This window comes from Abramis brama, assembly GCF_963993115.1.
Source record: "Abramis brama genome assembly, chromosome: 8".
NCBI classification, from domain to species: Eukaryota; Metazoa; Chordata; class Actinopteri; order Cypriniformes; family Leuciscidae; genus Abramis; species Abramis brama.
In genome coordinates, this window is record NC_139970.1 from 40,523,515 (window position 1) to 40,544,552 (window position 21,038).

General features: G+C 36.5%; 2 long non-coding RNA genes across 3 annotated transcripts in view; one reads left to right on the plus strand and one right to left on the minus strand.

Moving 5' to 3' along the window:
- The window catches only part of LOC311088727, a 102,193-nt gene that overhangs the window by 60,140 nt on the left and 21,015 nt on the right, over window positions 1–21,038 (minus strand). The gene's annotated exons all lie outside the window — the stretch shown is intronic.
- On the plus strand, window positions 1,547–20,398 carry LOC311088731. Its single transcript, XR_014607556.1, has 3 exons — window positions 1,547–1,665; window positions 14,887–14,962; window positions 20,282–20,398. It is a non-coding gene; the product is annotated as an uncharacterized lncRNA (long non-coding RNA).

Below are 21,038 nucleotides of genomic sequence, written 5' to 3' on the forward strand. Positions count from 1 at the left end.
ATTAATCTTTCATCTCCTTAAAGGAACAGTTCACCATTAAATTGTCATTTACTCACCCTCATGTTGTTCATACTCCCTGTTTCCATACAACTAAAATGGACAAAAGGAATTCTGCTCAACATATTCTGAAGCTTTGAATGAGGAAATGTTGTGCAAAACTTGAATATATTGTCGCATGGACTATTTTTATGGTCCTTTTTGCGGTTCGGCGGTATAAATTACCATCCACTTCTGTTGTACGGAAAAGATCAGCTCAGATATTCCTGTCGCCTTTTATGTTCCATAGAAGAAAGAACATAATACAGGGCTGGAACAACACTGAGGATGGGTAAATGATGAGAAGATTTTTATTTTCGGGAGAACTCTTCCTTCCTGTGTGTGTTCCGGAGCAGATGACAGATGTGTTGTATGTGTGTGTGGTTGCGTGAAGCGGGAGAAGGTGTGTGAGGTAGGATGTGTTTGGGGATAGTTCTCCGGGTGTCTCCAAGGCAAGAACCGGAGCTTTGATCCTCCCTTTCTCTTTCACCGGACTGATGAGATGAGACTGCAGGGAGACTGCCCGCCTCACATCAAATACTCTCTCTCCCTCCTTTTTATTCTCATTCTCACCTCTTTTTCCATTCTTTTTTTTTTTTTTTCAATCAGTCCACCGTAACTCGATATGCTCACCTTTTCTTACTAACTCAGTGAGCCTCTCCTTTATTCTCTCTCTCTCTCATTCTCACACTCCTTTCAAAATGCTCCAAAACCTATAGTGAGCTGCCTAGACATCATAGGTCCTCTATGAAAAAATGAGGACACTTTCATTTTGCACAATTCAGGTATTGCATGTATCGCTTGCAGATATGGACAGTACCATATTGTGTTGTTGGTGGATTATGATTAATTAAATACCCAAAATGAAGAAAACAGCACATGGTCATTAAAAACATCAATGAAATATAGTTAAATGAAAAAATAAATTATTTAAGGCCAGTATTTGTGTGCTATGTTTTTTTATGCTTTATAGACTATCACAGTGTTTGCAACATGCTAACATCAAACAGTGAGGAAATCCCATAATGCATTGCAACATTCTAACTGAAATAATCCAGATGGTAGATAATGTGAAATATTCATTAATAATTTCATTAGATAACAAAAAATATCTCTAAAATAGAAATATTTTGTAACAATATAAATTTCGGTCAATTTAATGCATTCTTACTAAAAAGGAAAAAAAAAAGTATTCCCCCCCACACACACACACACAGTAGTGTATGTACTTTTCTAAATACTTGTATACTATTTATCTTTATTAGTGTATTGTCTTATTAGCTTAGCCAAACAAATCAACCGTGAGGCATGATGCACAGTGAGTTTGCGACATGCTCAGTGGGAAAACTAAATCCAATATAGCACACAAAGGCAGAGTAGTAGTATGCCGTGGACAGAAATGGCAGCTCTCCAGGTTTTCAAAGAGCTCCTCTCTCCCTCCTTCTCTTTCTGGTGTCTGTCATTACAGGCTGTGTTTGGACTCTTGCATCACTCTCACACACCGTCTCCTCGCTGACCGACAGACCTCAAACATGGTCACAGCCAAAATAAAAATAAAGGGCCATTTGAGCAAACACACTCTCTCTAGACCGTCATGCAGTGGACGTCTGAACTGAGGAGGCAGTTTTGGCAAGTTCAATGTCAATTCATTTTCCTGTTTTATTTGATGTTTACGTGGTGTTTAGGCTAAAGGCTTATGGATCAGCATTTAACTTATACACTAGACTAAAAAGGCAACCTACAGTATTTTTTCTCTGTTTATATTAAAGGGATAGTTCACCCAAAAATGAAAATTTCATTTACTCACCCTCAAGTTGTCCCAAAGCTGTATGAGTTTCTTTCTTCTGTTGAACACAAAAGAAAATATTTTGAAGAATGTTGGTAACCAGACAATTAACAGTTGGTAATCTAGCCATTGACTTCCATAGAAGGAAAATAAAAAATACTATGGAAGTCAATGGGGTCCATCAACTGTTTGGTTACCCATATTCTTCAAAATTTCTTTTTTTGTGTTCAGCAGGTTTACAGGTTTGGGACAACTTGAGGGTGAGTAAATGAAATGACATTTTTATTTTTGGGTGAACTATCCATTTAAATGTACAATAAAATGTTCATCAATTGTATGAAATGTTCAACTATTCTTTACACTGCTTGCAAACAATAACTACAGTAATAACTCCTAGACATTTAGAAAAAAAACTGTGAGATGTAGTGGGAAAGTTTCTGTGGAACTTGTGTGGCGTGCGGTGGACGTCTGAAATGAGGAGGCAGGGTTTGTTTTTTTGTAAATTAGGTCCAGTGTAAATTCATTTTCCAGTTCTATTTGATGTTTCCAGCTTAAAGGCATATGGATCAGCATTCAACTTAGACACTCGCCCGGGACTAAACAAGCAACCTATTTTTTCTCTGTTTACATTAACGTACAAGTAAGCTTTCATAAATTATATGCATTTAAAAAATTTTTTATAGTTTGCTTCCAAACACTATCTACAATAACAACTCCTGGACAATTTGGGGGAAAAGCGATATACGTATTGGGGAAGTTTCTGCGGAACTGCTGTTGACTAAAACATCCTCCAATGGGAATCATTTGCTTGATTAAAATGCTTCAGTCACGCATAAACAGATATAAAGAGCCTCTTGTGTGCCACAGCATCACCACAAAACATCCCAACCAGCTGAGAATCATTCAGAACAAACAGAATCCAGTTTGAAACGGAACACGTGACTTTGCCACGGCAACCTGGGCACAATCGCCAGAGTTCTATTGTTTCCAGGCGACAGCTCGCTCTTGCTTTCGCTGTCATTAGATTTGGAGCGCCTGACCTTTCAAATCCCAGCTGTCAGAGAGTTGATCATATCTAAAACCGTTACACACTGCAATTAGAGCCGCCCGTTCTCAACCAGGCAGATTCATTTGACAGACAGAGACAGATATTGTAAGAGAGAGAGAGTCATTAAACACAGCAGGGCTCAAACTCGCCCGTCATGTGGGAGTCAGTCCAAATATGCTGGTATAAAGCTAGTGAGAAAGGAAAAGAGTAGAACGATCTATCCGGAAGCAGAGCGAGAGAGTGATCCACCCCTTACGCAGATGAAAGATTGACCGGCGACGAGCAGTCAAATCTTTGAAGTGCGGCGCGTAACTGATAATGGCTCTAACCAAGCGATAGCGCGGCTGAAATATTTATCCAGCCGGGGCTCTGAGGGGCCGAGGGACCCTACGCTGGAGCGGGGCCGTGGCAGGAGAAGACAGGCCAGCGCTTAGTCCCTCGGGGGCCGTCCGCTCTCACAAGCTTCACTCATTTGCTCTGTGACTTCACAAATGACTGCGAAACATCTGACGAGACTCGCTGCCAGCTTAATTATGAATCTCTGCCGGGTTCAAAAAGAAAATGGTATGGCATGAAGGAAAGAGAAAGATGGAGAAAGCCGGAGAAGTCTAGAGACTCAAATTCAATCCAACACTGGCCACACTGACAATTTTCAAAGTGTAACATGTTTGATATTGTTTGACTAAAGTAATCTTATCCACTGCAGACATACTATCATCTGGAAGGGATTAGTAAACTGCTGCTTTAAATTACTGCTTTTAAAATGCATGTTTTCATAATATATGGGTTGCTAACAGGGCTGATGGGAAAAATACCAGATATAAGAAAGTATCACCCATTAAGCATATGTTGCCGTCCAAGGCCACTCCCAGTCCTATTGGATAGGCTTGAGCAGAGTCAAATACTGCCTTGCTTGAGTAGGAAATACTTCTTTTAGTAACAATGGTGTCAACTTGTATTGTTCTCAAATGCAAAAATCAAAGAGAGAACGTTTAACGGGAGCGAGTTATTTTCAGTTTCCAGTGAAGGATCCAGTGTGTTGTAGGCAGTGACTAAAGGCGGCAAAGAATCCTGTTTGTATAGTCAACATTTTAAATCGGATGGCAACGAAAGGGGAAAAAATCTGAAAGAATCTGCCGTTCTGTCACCCCGTCCAACACCCATGTTGTCACATGTACAGTACGTTGTAAGAAAGCTTTTGCCATAATGCTGTAGAACAAGTACGATACAATTTTCAGCAATAAACCTACTCTATCAATAACTGTTGTTAATAACCCTCTGTCGATCCGACTGTCTGTGGGCGGGGATACAAAAATGCGGAAGTACAATCTGTAGTTTTCACAAAAGCCCTAGAGCTGTCAAATCAATGGGAGTTTCTCAGTCCAGTCCAAACATTGCTCAATTACATATACTACTGACAGTGTAATAATACACAGCGGGTTGAACATCGGCGAAGTCACACTTTAACTCCAATCATCCTGCAAACGTTCTATTAGGAAGGAAATGATGCGGGCGGGATGAGAACTGAACACAAGGTTAAAGAAATATTATAAATCATATTAAAACAGAGCAGGCTGGGCAAAGGTCTTTAATTTAACATGATAGCCCATTGCATACATGCACACACACGTGTGTCTGCAGGAAGAGGGAGCGTGTGTGTGTGTGTGTCTGTGTGACGGGCAAGCAGATGTGGCCTGCCTCATTAAAATGACAGCTGGATATTGAGCACACTTGCTGACCCTATGGGCCATTTGCTGAAATGGGTTAGAGTGCATTATGGACATGTCTCATAATTGAGCATCTGGACTCTGTAGAAGCTTGTCATTTCTGCATGATCTCTGAGCTCGCGTACACACACACACAGACACACACACACAAAGCACTGCAGCTGTTAATCCACCAAAAGGCTGAGAGCCTTCCTGCAGCATAATCGCATTTCTCCATGTTTTCAATGAATATTTACAGCGGCCGATAAGTCGTATGCTGGTATTGCATGTTTGGAGAGCTCATCTGGAAGTTCAGATGTTTACAGTTATGGAGAGTGGAAGTCTGCATGTTAAACCCTGACCTTTACCAAGGATAAGAGGCGGCAATGCAGATTCTGTTTTCCAAACATTATGAGATGCAAATCCAAAGTCAAATCTAGGATTCATATCCAGAACAGGGTTATTATCGCATTTTAGTTACTTGATTCAAAATAAAATAAAATATATAAAACACATTATTTTATTTCAGGTAGTTTAACATTTCTTAATTTTGTTTAGTTTAACGTGAAGTACTAAAATAACTAAAAGTAAATAACTAAAACTAATAAGTAAAAATAACTTAAAACCAAATAGACAATTGAAATAAATCAAATGACTAATTAAAATGAAAGAAAAAAAAAGAGACTAAAATATCAACTGATAAAACTGGGAAAAAAATTTAAATAAATTATATATATATATATATATATATATATATATATATATATATATATATATATATATATATATATATATATATATATATATATATATATAAACTAATTAAAAATATTAACAAAAAAATATAGTAGTGGGAATATGAATGGGATTTGTACAGAATTTTGGTTCTGATTGCAAATCCTTGTGATGATTCTGGTTCCTTTTAACAATTTGGTTTGGTTTCTTTTAACAATTTACTAAAAACTAAAGAAAAAAATACACAAATTATATATATATTATATATAAATTTATTTTAATGTTTTTGTTTTTTGAAGAAACATTCATCACATTAAGTCTAAAATACAACCAATGAACCAGACTGATTCATTAGTCTTTTTATCATTAGTCATTTGTTTGCAAATCAGACCACACTATGTTTGTTGTTGCCTGCAACCGGACACTGCAAAATAAAGATATGTTGTTCAGTTCGACATTTAATTCAGACTGCACACTCATAGATGGTTCAATCATTCAGTTCCACTATTTAAAAAAAAAAAAAGCATTCTTATTCAGAACCAGTTCTTAATTTTCAATCTGATGACTGAGAGTCCCTTGAAAGGTCCAAGTCTTTCCGATGACACTAATGAATTGAATGACGTGAAATGTTTATATCTCATCTAAATGACAGCACAGGAGCTTTAGAACACTGTGTTGGGACATGAGGACCGGCTATGCATGTTTGCCCCTTCATTTGCATGCATTACCCAGAATCCTTTACACTTTTTTTTTCAAAGACAATCAGGATATCATAATTTCTTAGTATTCAAGGACATGGGAAGATCAAATTGATTCATTACCATTTTTCACATTACACCAGTATAGTAGGTCCCAAGCACGGCCAAGTCAAATCTTTGCATGTACCTCAAGGAGGCTTACAGGAGGATAATTACTCTATAATGTGATTTGAGTTGTATGATAATTGAATTTGGGCAAATGAAGGTCAGTCTTTTGTAGGACGGGTGCTGCGCTCAAATTAAACAGTGCACATCTCCGCAGTGGCTTTACAATGAATGAACGAACTGAAGAAATAATTTATGAATCTTGTAGATCCAAGCACTGTGTGTTTTTACACTCCAACTTTCTTTTTAATTTAAGCAAAAAAGGTTTCTGCCTCTGCAGCGATTTGTGTATTTCAGTCCAATTTAGGCACATTCCCCATTATGAAACTACCAGAGGTGTAAAAAGCACTGAGGAATTCTACTAAAGTTAATGTAAAGTTTCACATTTTCACTCAATTAAAAGTCAAAGCATCTTGCCAAAAAAATATGGAAATAAAAAGTTTCCACACAAGTTTCAAAAGCAGACTAATGAAGAGGCATTGAAGATTTTCTCATTCAAGAAAATTCAATCACCAGTTCAATCACAATAGGAACTTTGTACACTGTAAACAATTATTTGATCAATAAGTTTATAATTTATATAATTTATAGTCAGTTTATTGTAATTTAAGTTGAAAAGACTTAAACATCCAAACTGATTGTACTTAAAAATTTAAGTCAGCAACTTCTTTTTTTTTTTTTTACACTGTAAGAACGAGTTGAACTAAACCTAAACTTACATCCTGAAACCTGTAACCTGAACATGTTCAACTTTAAATTCAGCAGCAGTTGTGAGAGAAGAGTGATCATTAATTCAAAGTCAAGTTCACCTATCAATTTTTATAATGAGAATGCATGAATTCATTAATTAAAGCAATTGCTTCAGGTAAAAAAAAACTCATGTTGCTGTGACTGATGGGACGCCTCTTCACAAGGATAAATGATCACTGAATGTTTTAAATAAAAGTCAAGTCAGAAGATTTAATTGGCTTGTTGGCTCACTAAAACAGACAAAAATTATGTAAGTAAGATGTACTTTGAAGATTAAACTAAAATTTAATGAATGATTTTTGCTCTTGAAATTTTAATTAAGAGTATTCAGTTTCAGCAATAATCAAGTACAAAGACCCAAAAGAGATCATATTGAAATCAAAATGACCCCATTTACTTTCTTAATACACATTCTTATTGTGAGCGATTCATACAGTAAGTGCACGTTATTCCACAAAATCATTCTGCCTCTGAAAACACTTTTAGCTGACATCACAAATCCCTCGCACTTTTCCCTCCCTTCCAATCACCGGACTCCATTCTGGTAAACAACGCCCACTTTTCACAATCAAATCACTTCTCAATCTATAAGTCCAGCCATCTTTAGTTGTTGAATATCCAAAACTTAAAAAAAAAGAATCAGATGACTTAAAGGGATACTTCAGGATTTAGCATTAAGCTTTGTATCAGTAGAAAACCTGTAGTATTTTCGAATTACCGTGCTTCCCTCCCTCATGTCCCCCTGAGACGAGAGATTTATGTATTTTTTGTCTGAAAAAAATCCTCCGATGACGCAAAAATCGTAATTTTGCGTCATCAGAGGATTTTTCGGCCAGAGGCGAGAGACTACAGCCAGTAGGAGGAGCTCATTCCGCATGTTTTCAACAATAGTGTCAGCCATCTTTTTTTGGAAGCTAAGCTAACAGGCTCTTGTTCTGTGGAGAGCTGAGTAGTAGGGGTTACCATCCTCTTTTTCCCGGACATGTCCAGCCGTCGAGATCGTCCAAAATGTCCGGGATTCGGCTTTTGCTTTCTGCGGTCGCCATTCATTGTTTACATGCACACCTTTTGTTTCAATCTAACTGAATTCATTCCAATTGGTGAATCTGAATGTAGTGTTTACATGAACGCTAAACAAGTGATCGGTTGATGTGCGTTTTAGCATTGCTAAGAAAATTCCCGCTCCTCCGTGAGAGATAGCCCACGAGACCGGTGCATCTCACAGGTGTCGCTCATCAGTAATTACGCCACCGGCCTCGCACCGTTCTCCTGCGCCCCTCAGCCTTGTCCTGCTCGCTACAGTAAACATAATGAATGGCGACTGTAGAACACGAAAGCCGAATCCCGGACATTTTGGACGATCTCGAAATCCCGGGCAGACTCGTCATAGAGACTCACGATAAAACGCCGTCTTTTAAGTTTCGAGTCAACTAGTAGCCTAGCCTAGTTGTTTAACTGCGCGCTCTTACCGGTAGGCGTGGCTTGGGAGTGGCCTCAAAGAGCAGCGAAGCAAGTGCATTCTGGGAGTTTTTGTCTTTCATCCACAAGAGCCAAAAATACATTTTCTGGCTTTTCTCAGTCTAGAAGGTGCCAAATTCAAAAATAATTTCACATTTCTTCTTCATAAATGACCCATTTTAAATACACATTCATCTTTCCAGAGGTGAAGTATCCCTTTAAGTAAAATGGGTTGCGAATGGCGTTTCCTGTAGACTTTAAGTGCAGTAATAAAGTATGAATACACTGCTGGAAACCACGTCTGCAGTCATCACAAATAACACAGTTTCTAATGCATTAGTGTCAGGTATAATAAATTAATAAAGACCAGGTTGCATCATATTCTGGCCTAAATCCCTCACTTAACAGGAACATAACTTCTGATCAACATGATAAATCAGAAAAACAAACAAACAGTTTAATTCATTTTAATAACAAGCCTTTCACTAATGACAATCCGAGTTGTGATGTAAAAGTAAGAAGACAGGGTCAATTTCAAGAGCCCTCTAAAAACATCAGGCACAGGTAAAACATCTACTATATAGAGTGAAATAATTGTGATATAGTTATATATACATATATATATAAACTAAAATCAAATGTAAACGTTAATAAATATACAATTTTAAATATATATGCTGTTAGCACATGCAAGGGGTCTTATTCTTCTTTGCCTCTGGGTCTTTAAGGGTGCTTGAGCCAAGTTTTGTTTCCCTTGAGGAGTGGGAGTCTCCTGGGAAATTTCAGATCTCCAGCTCAAACTGGTTGGTGAGGCTGACATTCTAAAAGTTGCAAATTTAACTGCTGCTAGGCAATTATACCTCCCATCGATCCCAAAATTACACAAAAGGCAATTAGCCGCAGAGCCTTCATGCATGCAAAGTTTGGTGAGTTTTCACCACAGGGGAACAAAGTTACAGCTGCTCAAATAGAGGAACAGAAACACATTCAGCTGCAAGCATCTACTGTCTGGAGTCAAGCACATCTATGACATTGTAAGGTCGAAAGATGGTCTATAATACCAGGAGAAAGCTATCCGTAAGCTAAGTGTCGCAGGACCTCCCAGAATGACATATTTGCTTAAGTCAGGTTCATTTATATAGAGCTTTTTACAATACAGATTGTTTCAAAGCAGCTTTACAGTGATAGGACGAAGATAGTGCAACAAAGATAGTTTTGGCTGTACAGCAGCTCTAGAAGAAAGTCATTGTCCAGCTTAAATAAGTGTTTGACTGATTTATGGCATATGGCTGCTCATTTCTGGACACATAGTTTTAGTCAGAATACATGGTTATCTGAATAGCAGTCAATTCATGATTTTCATGTGACTTCCCACCTTTACGGTATGCCTATCTGGAGGGCAAAATAAGGCGTTGTCCTGCTGTCTGTCAATATTATAATTTTTTTTCCAGGTTTGTACTAAGTTATAATGCACTAAGACAGTAACATAAAAGACCAAATTCAGTATACATCTCATTAATAAAACAAACTGTGTACAGGCAAGCAGGTCATGTTAACCGTTTTCCCATAGAAAACCATTATAAAGAAAACACTTAACTTGCAATTTGCGTTAATATATAGAGAAATGTGCTTTATTATTAGTTAAAGTTTTAGTAATTTGATTGTTTTTGACATTCTTAATTTTTTTCCTTTTTTTATTATTTCCTTTTTTATTTTTATTTTTTATTAACTTTTACATTTGATTTTAGTTTAAATATGTATATGTAAGCTTAGCGTTAAGTTCTGCCAGGAAGACTCAATCAGCGCGTCATGAATTAACTCACTTCTAACCAATCATGTGTTAACACTCTCAGGGCCCTATTTTAACGATCTGAAACGCAAGTGTCAAAGCGCAAAGCGCAAGTAACTTTGTGGGCGGGTCTTGGCGCTGTTGCTATTTTCCCAGCGGGATAAATGACTCTTGCGCCAGGCGCAAATCTAAAATGGGTTGGTCTGAAGTAGCTTCATTATTCATAGGTGTGGTTTGGGCGTAACGTGAAATAAACCAATCAGAGCGTCATCTCACATTCCCTTTAAGAGCAGACGCGCTTTGTTCTAAAGCGGATTCCTATTATAACGGCGGATTTGCCAGACGCGCGCCAGGAGCGGTTCACAGCCAAGGAGAGCAACGCTCTCGTCAGGGACGTTGGGGATGGAGAAACCCACCCAAATTAACTTCGGTTAAAAAGGCGTATGATAATTTGGGTAAATGTGTAAGCTAGATGTATGCTTTTATAATAAATTGTCTATCTATCTATCTATCTATCTATCTATCTATCTATCTATCTATCTATCTATCTATCATAATAATGTATGATTTGCAAAAATGAAAACTGCTGCTTCTGTGTAGATGAGAGAATCAAAGTGTATGCGCGTTGTGCACACGCTACATTGATTATGGCCAAGCATGCGCCCTTAAAATAGCATATGAATAACATGCGCAACGCGCCACTGACTTTAAACTATTTTTTCCTGGTTAGTGGCGCAATTGTTTTCTAAACCTGCAAAATAGCATGAAGGAACGTTTGCGCCGGAACACGCCTCCTTTTTTGCGCTGAACCGCCCAGGGAGCGCAAGTTCATTCCCTAGTTTAGCGACGTGCTTCTGTGGAGGGAAAAGCGCGCTTTGCGCGGGTGCAAAATAGGAATGATACATGCGTCAGTGTACAAAGTCAATTGCGCTGGGTGCAAGATAGGGCCCTCAGTATAAAAGAATGGTACTTACATCCGTCTGAGTTCGCAGATACTGACGGCGCCAATTACCTCCATCCTCCCCAACCACCTCCAAGATGGTCCTTTCCCTCCATCCTCCCCACCACCACCAGGATGGTCCCTTCCTTTACCTCCAGGGGGTCGGCTGCGCCCCTGCCTTCATCTTCAGGCGGGATTTGCAGATTCCGTTACCCTCGCATTGCTTGCTAAGGACGGGGCCTACGCCAAAGACTATGCTTTGCTGAGCTATTAATACATTTACTCTTGTTATATCATTTTATCTCCCGAGTCTTTCTGGTAGAAATATATTCATTCATATATATTTTTCTTCAGGGTGTTCCTCAAAATAAATAACTAAATAAAAATAATATATACTGAATATATATTTTGTGACGATGCAATAGACACACTGGCAGAGATTGTCAGCTGGGAATTCAAGACGGGCAGAAAGGGCAGAAACAGTAAACACCGGTCGGTGACAGGATAACCAGCAAACGTAATCGAAAGCACAACAATAGTCCAAGGCAGACAAACAGGTCGAAACCAGGCAAGCAGTCCAACTAAACAGTAACAGCCGCAGAATTGTAGCAACAGCAAAACAATACTTCGCAACAAACGAGAGAACAGAGGGTGTAAATAGTCCAAAGGCAATTACAGAGCCCATAATGATAAAAAAAAATTATGATAAAATGATTAAATGATATAATGATATAAAATAAATAAAAAAAATTACATGTACTGCGTTAGATTAAACTGAGAAGGGTCATGGCACTTGCATATTGTTGTCCTACTGTTAGTTTAACTGCTTCTATTGTTCTCATTTGTAAGTCGCTTTGGATAAAAGTGTCTGCTAAATGAATAAATGTAAATGTAAATGTAAATAATGAGCCTGTATATGGAGGATTCTGGGAAATGAAGTCCAAGAACCCAGCAGTTCAATATTCAGGGGATAGGGATCTAGTAACAGTGCAAGTGGACACAGTAGGTTCATATATATATATATATATATATATATATATATATATATATGAAATCTAAACATTTTTTGTGCCTCTATTTGTGCCAAAAAATCTATAGTTATTAATAGATTATGTTTGGAGTCTATTTTGGTAAATATTTAACACACACTTAAAAAAAAAAAACTTTATCCAATGGAAGCTCTGGAATAAATCTGAAATGGTTCAAATAATATTCCAAAAATGTAAAATGGCACACTATTTTTTTTAAAGAATTGTTTCTAGATCATCGAGTGCAAAAGTTAATAAGCAAAACTAAAAATGTGGACTGCTGTTGGCACTAGATGTTAAATATGTTTTACTATGGAGTTCTAGAAACTCCTGTACACTCTCATCCAGAAGATGATTCAGAAAAACAAGAAAACTAACAGATGCAACACATTCATAACTGATAATAATGGGCAAGAGATATACTGTACACTGGGTTATTTTAAAAAACACACAAGTAATGAAATAAATGACAGCTGTGTTGTGGATTGCTTTCTCAGTAATGACTATTGATTGCATCCCAATCTCTAAAGCTGTCATGGAATAGTTTGAACAATCCAGTGGATTGTTTGAACCTCCTGTTGGATTAAAGTTTTTTCCAGTGGATGTCCATTAAGTCCTCTGTTTATTTGATGACATCTGATATGTGTTTCTCTTTCAGATTAAACTTTGTCCTGACCTAAAAAGCATTCTCCATTAACAATGAAATCTAATCCAGCACTAGGCTTAATCTTTGTCCAGAGCGCTGCCTATTTGAGTCCGTTCCTAATCCCGAATGAAGCTTCTGCAGGAGCCTGGAGGTGTTGAATTGTCAGTGTTAGTGCTTTGTGAGACAGGCTGAGGCAGCTAAAGCTGTGAGGATTATCAGAGAAGCTGTTGAGACACATAGAGACATGGCTTGTCATTCTGCGAAAGAGGACAGGGACAGGAAGTGATGTCGTCATCGTGTACAGCACGATGCAGCAGAGGACATGCTGGGCTGTGAATGCCGATGAGCATTCGCTCCATTGAATAATAAGTGCTTTTCAAACTGTAAAGACCCCTGCATTTTAGACTCACGGTAACACTTTAATGTAGGGTCCAATTCTCACTATTAATTAGTTGTTAATTAGCATGCATATTACTAGGATATTGGCTGTTTATTAGTACTTATAAAGCACACACTCAAAAAATAATTTTTTGCCTCTTGTTAAATTTAATGAATTAAAATAAGCTAAAGTAACACGATTGTTTAATATTTTGTCACAACTTAATTTAATTGTGTTCAATCAATCTAATATATTTAAAACTGGAAGTTTACTTAATTAATTTGTGTGAAAACTAATCATTTTTGTTGACAACTAACTGGGCAGTGGATCTGTAGTTCCCAGCATGCTTTACAAGGGACTGCATTAGGAGGGTACATTTAGGGATTAAAGTGTTATTTTATGTGTTTTTCTGTAAATGGAAAGATGTTGTTAGTCAATGTTAGTGTTTAATATTCAGTTATGTTAGAAACTTAGAGGACTTTCTGTAATGTTTTTGAATTTTGTGGTTACCATTATGCAGAAGAGTGGCGACTGTGTTTAGTTTAGGGCTGTGGGCACTCAGCATATAGCCTGACTACGTCAGACTTCGTACTTCCGCTCAATTTCATTTCGCTTCTGTACTCAGTCTGAGACCGCGTCATAGTTTTCCGTTTTCCTCCAGCCTGGAAACAGCCGGCCAATCAACGAACAGAGGGCGGGCTGAGAGCTGTGACGTAGAGGCTGATTGTACCGTGGATGCGTAGATTTACTTCACATAATCTGCAAAAGTCGTTCACAGCCATGTTCACTCCGGTATTTCGCTCGATGGTTTTGTTTTTCGCATCATACATGTGTTTACAGTGGAAGTTAGATGCGGCTGAGCATGCGCATCACACGCCATAGCCAAACGTTGTGATTGGCTACGGGTAACCAATGATTTTAAGCTTCAGACTAGCGCCCCCAGGCGGTAAAGAAAACGTTTTTCTATTACGGAACTCCAGACTCTCTCTACGAAGCAAAGCGAAGTAGCAGAGTCTGGTTTTACCAGGCTACACAGTATACACTATACATGCATTAAACCTCTTTCGCAGACCTGCATAAGTAATATTCAATATTACTCTGAAAAAAGTGGTTTTAATTTAATTGAACACTAGTAGCTTCTATCATTGGAAATAACTGTAGAGTCAAATTAGCTAAAATTATAATGTTGGCGATTTTAGGCAGGGCAAAAATTAAATGTAGTCAACCTGACAAAACTTTATCTAGCAGGAATGACTAAATGAATTTAAGTTCATACAACAAGATTACAATAAACCATTTCAAACAAATTAGATTTTGTTGGAAAAATGTAATTCATTTTCGTGGAAAAGTTTTCCTTAATCAAGTTCGTTCATTATTGTTCGTTCGTTATTTTTTTGAGTGCAGATTAATGCATTATTCTGCATGACCATATTCTAAATCCCTTAATCCACCCAATACCTAAACTTAACAACTACCTTACTAACTAAGCAGTAATAAAGAGTTTGAGGCAAAGGTTGTAGCTAATAGTGAGAATTGGACCCTAATCTAAATTGAGACCAAACTCACTATTGTCAGGTTTGCACAAACGAAGCAGACAAGATGGTAAGTTTGATATTTTAATAGCAGAATGGATCGGATACAGCGTGAAAGGTGAGTAAACAGGAAGTAGATAATTGTATGAGGCTTAACTGAATGATAACCAAGTCTCTCTCTCTCTTGCAGATGCAGATGATGACGACGATCCTCAGAAGATGGACGGAAGACGGGCTGAAGAGGATCGGGAACGGTAGGCATGCAGGTAGGTGATGTAGAGAGTCTGTGTGTCATGGTATGACAAGACCAGACCAAGAGTGAGTGACTGAGTGCTGAATATAAAGGTGAGCTGGTGATGGGATCCAGGTGACGGTGATTACTACTTAGGAGAGTGAGTGCAGGTGTGCGCCAAGGAGGATTGTGGGGAGTGTAGTGCCGAGACAGATGAGGAAGACAGACGGTGGATGTGACAACTATCAACTTTTGAATAGCCATCAATGGAGAACATGTTTTTTCTAATTACGAAATCAATCAGCAACTGACATTAAAATGCATTTATTTTAGTGCAGTATAAAGCACGCAAGAGCTGTGCAATAACTGATAATGATTAAAAAAATATATTTATTGAAGGCATAAATGACCTTACGATTAATTGCTAACAAGCCAAACCTTGACTACCAGGCGCATGCTGGTCTTGAACCAGGAACTAGTAACATCAGAGGCTCAGGAATGATGTGTTCATTAAATGCAGTATCTAGGACCATTCAAAATAAAAATCTGGTACAAAACTACATCACTTGAGTTGAGGGACATCTTATTCCTATTTTTGTCACAGTGCAAAGCAAATTCTTCCACTTATTTAGCCCACTTTATCCACTAAATACATGAAAAAAATCAGAAACTCATATTTGTGAATTACTATAAAATGTTATCGTTACATATTTAAATCAGGGTTGGAAAATGTATAATTTAGGAATTGTCTCTTTTTCAATTCATCAGTTGGAGTTTGCCAAACACAACAGGAAGCCAAACTAAGAAATGAAGTAGAATTTACTGAGTTAAATTAAGAGAAATTCAACAAGTGTCACAAATGTCTTATTAAGAGTGTCAATTGTCTCTTATAAATCCTCAAACTTCAAAACTTTTTTAATTTCTTTAAACTTTCAGACAAGTTTTTGTCAAACCATCATTCAAAGTTTGTCTTAAAGAACCTTCCTTTTCTAGTCAAAAATGACTTCTTCTGTTCATTTGAATTCTTCCTTAAATTCTTCTATATTTACTTCTCAAAAAGTCAAATTGCAATTCTGAATCTCGTTTGCTTCCTCAATTCAAATTCGAAAATGTTATTGAATTTAAAAAACATTCACAGTTCATTTCTAACTGGCATATAAATCTATTTGGTAACACTTTATTTTGATAGTCCGTTCGTTGAGACTATACTAGTTATTAGTAGCCATTCAGTAGCTTGTCAACAGTGCATCAGTTGACATTCAACAACACTGTTTCAACTGACAAGTAACATACGTTCAACTGACTGCCTATAGACTATAAGGTACAATTCAAGTGTTAATCTACAGATTTTACAAAAAAGTGCCTGTTGACTGTCAATGTTATTTTGCAACAGGTTATTAACCAATTGTCGACAAAAAAAGTATGTTTTCAATCTGTTGATAGGTTATAGACTTTCTACTGATATAAACTGTTTTTCACTTTAATTAGATAGTCCTAAAATATATCTACTAACGCTTAGTGGATAATGTCTATTAATAGTCTACTGATCATAAAAAAATTATTTGTTGACAAGCAACAGATCTAATCTTTAGTTGACTATCAACAGATTATCTACAAATGGTTAACAATTTTTTAAAAACAGTTTTAAATCAGCTAAAATAATCATTAATTTGATGCATATGAGACCCCTTGAGTAGGATATACAGTATCATATACTTCATATGCTGACATGACTGTTGACATTTAACTGACAGATTGATCTTGAGTTGTTGGTACTCAATCTACAGAAAGTTAGTTGACAATTGAAAGTTAGTCGACAATTGGTTAATAACCTGTTGCAAAATAACATTGACAGTCAACAGGCACTTTTTCGTAAAATCTGTAGATTAACACTTGAATTGTACCTTATAGTCTATAGGCAGTCAGTTGAACGTATGTTACTTGTCAGTTGAAACAGTGTTGTTGAATGTCAACTGATGCACTGTTGACAAGCTACTGAATGGCTACTAATAACTAGTATAGTCTCAACGAACGGACTATCAAAATAAAGTGTTACCCTATATTTATATGGACATAAGTACACACTAATATTAAAAATTCGAATTATTCAGCAAGGATGCATTCAATTGATCAAAAAGACATTTATAATGTTACAAAGGATTTCTATTTCAAATAAATGCTATTCTTTTGAACTTTGTTCATCAAAGAATCCTGAAAAAAAGTATCACCGTTTCCACAAATATATTAAGCAGCACAGATGATAATAATAATAATAAATGTACGGATCCCCTAAAGGGACATGGTGATGAAAAAAACTATGAAATGGGAGAAAAAAATTAACTTTGCTATTCTTTGCAAGCGAACGCAAAAGTTTAGCAAGGAACCACAAATGTATTGTGAGCAAACACAAAGTTTCTTGGGGGAACGCAAAACTTTTGTGCAAAAGCAATTTTTTTCTTTCATATTTCATATTTTTTCCACCACCATGTCCCTTTAGGGGCTCCGTATAAATGTTTCTCGAGCAGCAAATCATCATATTAGAATGATTTCTGAAGGATCATGTGACACTGAAGACTGGAGTAATGATGCTGAAAATTCAGCTTTGATCACAGGAATAAATTACATTTTAAAACATATTCACATAGAAAACAGCTCTTTTAAATAGTAATAATATTTAGTATTACTGTTTTACTGTATTTTTAAATCAAATTAATTCAGCCTTGCTGAGCAAAAGAGTCTTACCGACCCTAAACTAGTATAGTATATCATATATGTCTATGATAAACCTGAGAGAAATCGTTTTATTGGAAAAGTGGGTAATTGGACAGGAGAGAAGACAGCAGGATTTGCAATCATTTCTACAATGTGTCATAAAGAGTTGATCTTTATGCTCAATGGCTCCTACTGGCTCGAAACTTCATAATATCTGCAGACCTGCTTATATGGTCATTTGAAATGAACTCAAGCGATGTCTTTAGATGCTGTTCACTGTGGCTTTAAAGCCTAAGTATAAATGAGGAGAATAAGAAAATATGTTTTTCCTCACACTTTAAAGACAGGCCTATGGGATATGAGTAAATATGATTTCCCTCAGCAGGGAAGGCCTGAACTGATAAATTTAAACGAACGAGCTGTCATAAAAAGATGAAAAATAGGGAGTTCACCAGCAACGCTGTCTGTTAAAGGTTCAGTATCATTCCTTTAGCGGTTTTTATTGAAAACCATTCATAACACTGACATTATCACTCAACCATATGCTAATTCCACGCGCTAAAATTTCAAACAGAATATTCAAGTGGTGAAGTCAGAGTGTTCATAAAATCTCCTACAGAAGGTCGGGAATCGGTGGCTTTGACGAATGAACTCCTCAGATGTTTAAAATTGAATTGCTGGGAAAGGATGCAGCACGAGAGAAAAATGAATTTGATTTTATTTCTTATTCCTTCGGCACACTAACTGACTGCAAATAGATTGCGGTCTGACTTTAACAGATTGTGAGGGGTTTACTGAAGGATTAAAATACACATCACACTGCAATCCTAAAGTAGTTTTATTTTATATTGATTATTCAAACATATATTCATATTAAGAAAACGTTGTGTATAGTATGATATTATTATAGATTTTAATGCAGGGTTAAATTGGCTAAGTTTGGCAATTTAAACTTTACTAAAATTATGTTAGACTCGATTAAAAACCTGCATTTATGACCTGCATTGATATATACTGTATATATATATATATATATATATATATATATATATATATATATATATATATATATATGTATATCTCAATGCAGGTCATAAATGCAGGTTTTTAATCGAGTCTAACATAATTTTAGTAAAGTTTAAATTTACTATATATATATATATATATATATATATATATATGCATAATATATATATATATATATATATATATATATATATATATATATATATATATATGCATAAAATATATATGGTACATGAATGTCAAAATATATATCTCAAATTACAAATTGAAAATCATCTTCAAAAGGCAGAAAAATATTGCACAATTTTGGCTACCATATTGCCCAGGTCCAGTGAACACATTGGTTGTGACATTGGTTGTGCATCATTTTATAGCATTACAGACCATGCACAATGAGGACAAACCAACCAGCGCAGCTATACATTAATCACAATTTTAATTAATAGCTCTAGACATTGACAGAATAACACGTTAATGTGTATGTTCTTCCAAATGCGGTTCTGATTAAAATTACTACATGCAAGAGCAGCAGACCATTGTGTGTTTGAAAGAAATGAGCTGAAGGGCCCTTCACGGCATATAATTAAACTGAAGGAACACCCAGACACTTATTGAGTTGCAGCAGCATGTAATCTTCTGAGGTTTCTCAAAGTAAGCACACTCAGCCCCAAAACACAAACATGGACATGAGCAAAGATTTACAGCAGCACCAGGGACACTGTAACTGCCTAATGTTAGTTTTACAGTTTTATCAACTCAATCAATCAATGCAAAGATGTAGAAGACCTACTGTACACTACCATTCAGAAATCACTTCTGCTCACCAAGGCTGCATTTATTTGATCAAAAATACAGTAAAAACGGTAAATTACCATTTCAAAAACTGTTTTCTATTTGAATATATTCTCAAATGTATTTTATTCCTGTGATGCAAAGCTGAATTTTCATCATCATTACTCCAGTCTTCAGTGTCACATGATCCTTCAGAAATCAGAAATGCTGATTTGCTGCTCAAGAAACATTTATTATTATTAGCAATGTTAAAAACAGTTGTGCTGCCTCGATTATTTTATTTTTTTTAACCATGCTTAATAGAAAAGCATTTATTTGAAATAGAAATCTTTTGTAACACTGTAAGTGTCACTTTTGATTAAGTTAATGCATCCTAGCTGAAAAAACAAACCCATATTTTAGTGCATTACTACATCATTATTTTTGTGGTTCAAAGCATAAAAACAATATGAAATGCTGTTCGAAACCCATTTTACTTCCATAATTTATTGTTTTTCTGAAAATTTGAAACGAGGACAATAGAGCTGGACAACTAATTTGTGAAAAATTTGGATTTGGAAAAGCATGCATCAATGAATGTGCACAAGAAGACACGCATTACGAACACAAATGGGGTACATAATAATAATTTTAGAGGACATCATTACTAAAATAACTCCCTGCAGACTCCATAAAGACCTCATCCTTATTCTGCTCTGGTGACAGTTCGAGACACGTTCAGATGCCTTCTGCCAATTTATCTTCATAAGATGAATCATTAGAGCAGATTACTTTTGACTCAGCCTGTTCAAATATGACGTAATTTTCTCTCGTTTCCCATCAGGCCCTCTGGGACAGAGTTCTGCCTCTTCAAGGTGCGCAAACCCTCAGCGCTCACTTAAAATGCAACAGAACTTCTTTGAGACAGAAATACAGAGAAGAACACCAGCATATTCATGCGATCTGACAGAGCACAGGACTTAAAGGGCTCATATCATGAGGAATAAAAGGTTTCTTTCATCTTTTGAGATAAGAGTTCATTGTACTATGAAAATATACTGTAACTTTCAGAACTCAAAACTTTAGCTCAAGTTATTTACTAAAACTAAGATGCAAAAACGACTCGTTCTATCAGACAAATGAATATATTATAATAACACGACCGCCTGGATTTACACGGCAACGCCGCCTACTTGGTGTTCAGAAACTTGGCCTGTTCAGTCATGGTGAGGTGATAAGATTATAAATAAATATATAAATAAACAAAAAGATGCATAAAGCCTCTTTCAAATAAGCTGGATACAAACAAGTTTAGCAGATCGGATTTGGAACTGCTTGAGATAAATCATAAAAGGATTTGAATGGCTGTTGATAAATAGCCTATATGAAATCGATTTCTGTGTGAAATAGAACTTTGCTGAGGCTGCCAAAATACAGCAAACATCAAAACGAGAACAAAAGGCCAAGACTGTCATAAAATATGAACAATTACAGAGGCAGCGAGTGAACGGTTATTAAACAGCTCTGTGAATAAATAACAAGACGTATTATGAGGATAATACACATGGCAATGAGTGAACTCACACCTGGATATCTATCTG